The sequence below is a fragment of the Arachis hypogaea genome, chromosome 6, assembly GCF_003086295.3.
Source record: "Arachis hypogaea cultivar Tifrunner chromosome 6, arahy.Tifrunner.gnm2.J5K5, whole genome shotgun sequence".
NCBI lineage: Eukaryota > Viridiplantae > Streptophyta > Magnoliopsida > Fabales > Fabaceae > Arachis > Arachis hypogaea.
The window spans coordinates 36,972,809-36,978,498 of record NC_092041.1 but is presented as its reverse complement, the minus strand read 5'-3'; the positions used below and the strand labels follow the sequence as shown (position 1 = coordinate 36,978,498).

General features: G+C 39.3%; 1 non-coding gene across 1 annotated transcript; it reads right to left on the bottom strand.

The window, feature by feature from the left end:
- Positions 1 to 4,234: 4,234 nt before the first annotated feature.
- LOC112700537 (small nucleolar RNA R71) lies at positions 4,235 to 4,342 on the bottom strand. Its single transcript, XR_003153444.1, has one exon. It is a non-coding gene; the product is annotated as a small nucleolar RNA R71 (small nucleolar RNA).
- Positions 4,343 to 5,690: the final 1,348 nt, after the last annotated feature.

Genomic DNA, 5,690 nt, shown 5'->3' with positions numbered 1-5,690 from the left:
TTTGAATCTTTAATAAGCTTAAACTTCCCACCTAACCTATGACATCCTATACAATTAAGTTCTAACCTAACTACCCATTTTTCACTTTTTCACATACTCATGTATCCCTTTTCATTTCACAACACTCATGCATTGATTTTATTGAGCTACACTTTGCTTTGGGGCATTTTGTCCCCTTTTTATTTCTTTTTTTTATTTTTTTCTTTTTTTTTCTTTTCCATATTATTTTTTTCTTTTCTTTTTCTTTTGTTTTTTCTCATTTTTTTTTTCTTTATACAAGAGCATCAATGCATAAGGTCTATACATTTGATCAATACATGAGCATGTACCCAATTCCTAATATTTTCAATAAAAATACAAAACTACCCCTTTTATTCCCCCAATGTCCCAAGATTCCCACACTTGAATGATACTCACACACACTAACTAGTATGATCTAGTTAGTTTTTAGTATATTTTTATTAGTTTTTAGTTAAAATTCACTTTTCTGGACTTTACTATGAGTTTGTGTGTTTTTCTGTGATTTCAGGTATTTTCTGGCTGAAATTGAGGGACCTGAGCAAAAATCTGATTCAGAGACTGAAAAGGACTGCAGATGCTGTTGCATTCTGACCTCCCTGCACTCGAAGCGGATTTTCTGGAGCTACAGAAGCCCAATTGGCGCGCTCTCAACGGCATTGGAAAGTAGACATCCTGGGCTTTCCAGCAATATATGATAGTCCATACTTTGCCCAAGATTTGATGGCCCAAACCGGCGTTCAAAGTCACCCTCAGATATCCCAGCGTTAAACGCTGGAACTGGCACCAAAATGGGAGTTAAACGCCCAAACTGGCATAAAAGCTGGCGTTTAACTCCAAGAGAAGTCTCTGCACGAAAATTCTTCATTGCTCAGCCCAAGCACACACCAAGTGGGCCCGGAAGTGGATTTTTATGTCATTTACTCATTTCTGTACACCTTAGGCTACTAGTTTTCTATAAGTAGGACCTTTTACTATTGTATTCAGACATCGAAGGGGTAGCTATCTTCATTGTTATGCTATCTTAGATCATTGGGAGGCTGGCCATTCGGCCATGCCTAGACCCTGTACTTATGTATTTTCAACGGTGGAGTTTCCACACACCATAGATTAAGGTGTGGAGCTCTGCTGTACCTCGAGTATTAATGCAATTACTATTGTTCTTCTATTCAATTCCGCTTGTTCTTGTTCTAAGATATCACTTGTTCTTCAACTTGATGAATGTGATGATCCGTGACACTCATCATCATTCTCACCTATGAACGTGTGACTGACAACCACCTCCGTTCTACCTTCGATTGGGTGAATATCTCTTGGATTCCTGATTGCACGATGCATGGTTGATCGCCTGACAACCGAGTGCTCGCCTGACAATCGAGCCAACCATTCCGTGAGATCAGAGTCTTCGTGGTATAGGCTAGAACTGATGGCGGCATTCAAGAGAATCCGGAAGGTCTAACCTTGTCTGTGGTATTCTAAGTAGGATTCAATGATTGAATGACTGTGACGTGCTTCAAACTCCTGAGGGCGGGGCGTTAGTGACAGACGCAAAAGAATCACTGGATTCTATTCCGGCCTGATCGAGAACCGACAGATGGATAGCCGTGCCGTGACAGGGTGCGTTGAACATTTCCACTGAGAGGATGGGAGGTAGCCACTGACAACGGTGAAACCCTTGCATAAGCTTGCCATGGAAAGGAGTAAGAAGGATTGGATGAAGACAGTAGGAAAGCAGAGAGACGGAAGGGAAGGCATCTTCATGCGCTTATCTGAAGTTCCTACCAATGAATTACATAAGTACCTCTATCTTTATCTTTATGTTTTATGCGTTTATCACCATACCCATTTGAGTTTGCCTGACTAAGATTTACAAGGTGACCATAGCTTGCTTCATACCAACAATCTCTGTGGGATCGACCCTTACTCGCGTAAGGTTTATTACTTGGACGACCCAGTACACTTGCTGGTTAGTTGTGCGAAGTTGTGTTTATGCCATGGTATTGAACACCAAGTTTTTGGATTCACTACCGGGATTATTTGAGTTGTGAAAAGTATTGATCACAATTTCGCGCTACCAAGTTTTTGGCACCGTTGCCGGGGATTGTTCAAGTTTTGAGCAAGCTTTTGGTCCGGTAACATCAGTGCCAAGATCCGGCAACAGTACCAAGTTTTTGGCGCCGTTGCCGGGGATTGTTGAGTTTGGACAACTGACGGTTCATCTTGTTGCTTAGATTAGGTATTTTTTCTTCAGAGTTCTTAAGAATGAATTCTAGTGTTTCAAGGTGATGTTCTTATCATCACCAAAGCTGATTGATCTTCATCAATTTAGCTCTTGAATGCAGTGTTCTGCTGAAGCTTGGCTAACCATGTCTAATTCCTTTAGACTGAAGCTTTAGACTAACATTGCATGATTCCTGGGATTCTCATTAAGAATTTTGATATCTTTTTCCACTTAATTTTCGAAAAACACAAAAAAATCAAAAAAAATCATAACATCCAAAAATTTCTTGTTTGAGTCTAGTGTCTCATGTTAAGTTTGGTGTCAATTGCATGCATCCATTCATGTGTTCTTAAGGATCTTCAAATTAATTCTTGATGATTTCTTACTCTGATCTTTGAATTCTCTTGACTTGAGTGTTTTATGTGTCTCATATGCATTCTCATTAGTGTCAGTAGTATACAAACTGCTAAGTTTGGTGTCTTGCATGCATAGTTATTTGATTCTTGTTGCATTTTGATTTTTTCTTATTATTAAAAATCCAAAAATATTTTTTATTTGTGTCTTCTCAAGTCAATACTACAGAGAAATTAAAGATTCAGAACATACAGCAGAGGAATTACACAGAAAAGCTGGGCGTTCAAAACGCCCAGTGAAGAAGGACAGACTGGCGTTTAAACGCCAGCCAGGGTACCTGGTTGGGCGTTTAACGCCCAAAAGGCTATAGGTTTGGGCGTTAAACACCAGAATGTGCACCATTCTGGGCGTTTAACGCCAGGATGGCACAAGAGGGAAGATTCTGTTTTTCAGTGCAATTTTTTTTCAGGTTTTCAAAGTTTTTCAAAATCAAATCTTTTTTCAAATCAATTTTTCAAATCTTTTTCAAAATCAATTTCTTTCTATTTTCAAAGATACTTACTATCAATTAATGATTTGATTCAACATTTCAAGTATGTTGCCTTTTCTGTTGAGAAAGGTTTAATGTTTGAATCATATCTTTTCTTGTTAGTCAAGTTTTTAATTTTCAAAATCAAATCTTTTTTAAAATGTTTTTCAAATCATATCTTCTCAATCACATCTTTTTAAAACTAATCATATTTTCTTAACCACATCTTCTTCAAAATAACTTTCAATCAAATCTTTTTGATTTCTAATTTCAAAATCTTTTTCAAAAATCACTTGATCTCTTTCCCACTCTTGGTTTTCGAAAATTAATTAGTGTTTTTCAAAATGTTTTCAAAATTTCTTACTTAATTTTCGAAAATTACTTCCCTCCTTCTCACATCCTTCTATTTATGGACTAACACTATCCCTTAATGCAAAATTCGAACTCCATCTTCTTTGATAAGTTCGAATTTTCTACTTCTGTCTTCTACTCTTCTTTTTCTCTGACACTTTAAGGAATCTCTATACTGTGACATAGAGGATTCCACATTTTCTTGTTTTCTTCTCTTTCATATGAGCAGGAGCAAAGACAAAGGCATTCTTGTTGAGGCTGATCCTGAACCTGAAAGGACCTTGAAGAGAAAGCTAAGAGAAGCCAAAGCACAACTCTCTTTAGAGGACCTGACCGAATTCTTCAAAGAAGAAGAACACATGGCAGCCGAAAACAACAATGCCAACAATGCAAGGAAGGTGCTGGGTGACTTTACTGCACCTACTCCCGATTTCTATGGGAGAAGCATCTCCATCCCTGCCATTGGAGCAAACAACTTTGAGCTTAAGCCTCAATTAGTTTCTCTAATGCAACAGAATTGCAAGTTCCATGGACTTCCATTGGAAGATCCTCATCAGTTCTTAGATGAGTTCTTGCAAATCTGTGACACAGTCAAGACTAATGGGGTTGACCCTGAGGTCTACAGACTTATGCTATTCCCTTTTGCTGTAAGAGACAGAGCTAGAACATGGTTGGACTCTCAACCTAAAGAAAGCCTGGACTCTTGGGAAAAGCTAGTCAATGCCTTCTTGGCAAAGTTCTTTCCACCTCAAAAATTGAGTAAGCTTAGAGTGGAAGTCCAAACCTTCAGACAGAAGGAAGGAGAATCTCTCTATGAAGCTTGGGAAAGATACAAACAATTAATCAGAAAGTGTCCTTCTGATATGCTTTCTGAATGGAGCATCATAGGTATTTTCTATGATGGTCTCTCTGAACTATCCAAGATGTCTTTGGATAGCTCTGCAGGAGGATCTCTTCATCTGAAGAAGACGCCTACTGAAGCTCAAGAACTGATTGAAATGGTTGCAAATAACCAATTCATGTACACTTCTGAAAGAAATCCTGTGAACAATAGGACTAGTCAGAAGAAAGGAGTTCTTGAAATTGACACTCTGAATGCCATATTGGCTCAGAACAAAATATTAACTCAACAAGTCAATATGATTTCTCAAAGTCTGTCTGGAATGTAAAATGCACCAAGCAGTACTAAGGAGGCTTCATCTGAGGAAGAAGCTTATGATCCTGAGAACCCTTCAATGGAAGAGGTGAATTACATGGGAGAACCCTATGGAAACACCTACAATCCTTCATGGAGGAATCATCCAAATCTCTCATGGAAGGATCAACAGAGACCTCAACAAGGTTTCAATAACAATAATGGTGGAAGAAACAGGTTTAGCAATAGCAAGCCTTTTCCATCATCTCCTCAGCAACAGATAGAGAGTTCTAAGCAGAATAACTCTGACTTAGCAACCATGGTCTCTGATCTGATCAAAACTACTCAAAGTTTCATGACTGAAACAAGATCCTCCATTAGAAATTTGGAGGCACAAGTGAGTCAGCTGAGCAAGAAAATTACTGAACTCCCTCCCAGTACTCTCCCAAGCAATACAGAAGAAAATCCAAAAGGAGAGTGCAAGGCCATCAACATGGCCGAATTCTGGGAGGAAGGAGAGGCAGTGAACGCCACTAAGGAAAGCCTCACTGGGCGTCCACTGGCCTCCAATGAGTTCCCCAATGAGGAACCATGGGAATCTGAGGCTCAAACTGAGACCATAGAGATTCCATTGGACTTACTTCTGCCATTCATGAGCTCTGATGAGTATTCTTCCTCTGAAGAGGATGAGTATGTCACTGAAGAGCAAGTTGCTAAATACCTTGGAGCAATCATGAAGCTGAATGACAAGTTATTTGGAAATGAGACTTGGGAGGATGAATCCCCTTTGCTCACCAAAGAACTAGATGACTTGTTTAGGCAGAAACTGCCTCAAAAGAGACAGGATCCTGGGAAGTTTTCAATACCTTGTACCATAGGCACCATGACCTTCAAGAAGGCCTTGTGTGACTTAGGGTCAAGTGTAAACCTCATGCCTCTCTCTGTAATGGAGAAGTTAGGGATCTCTGAGGTACAAGCTGTAAAAATCTCACTAGAGATGGCAGACAACCCAAGAAAACAAGCCCATGGACTTGTAGAGGATGTTCTGGTTAAAGTTGAAGACCATTACATCCCTACTGATT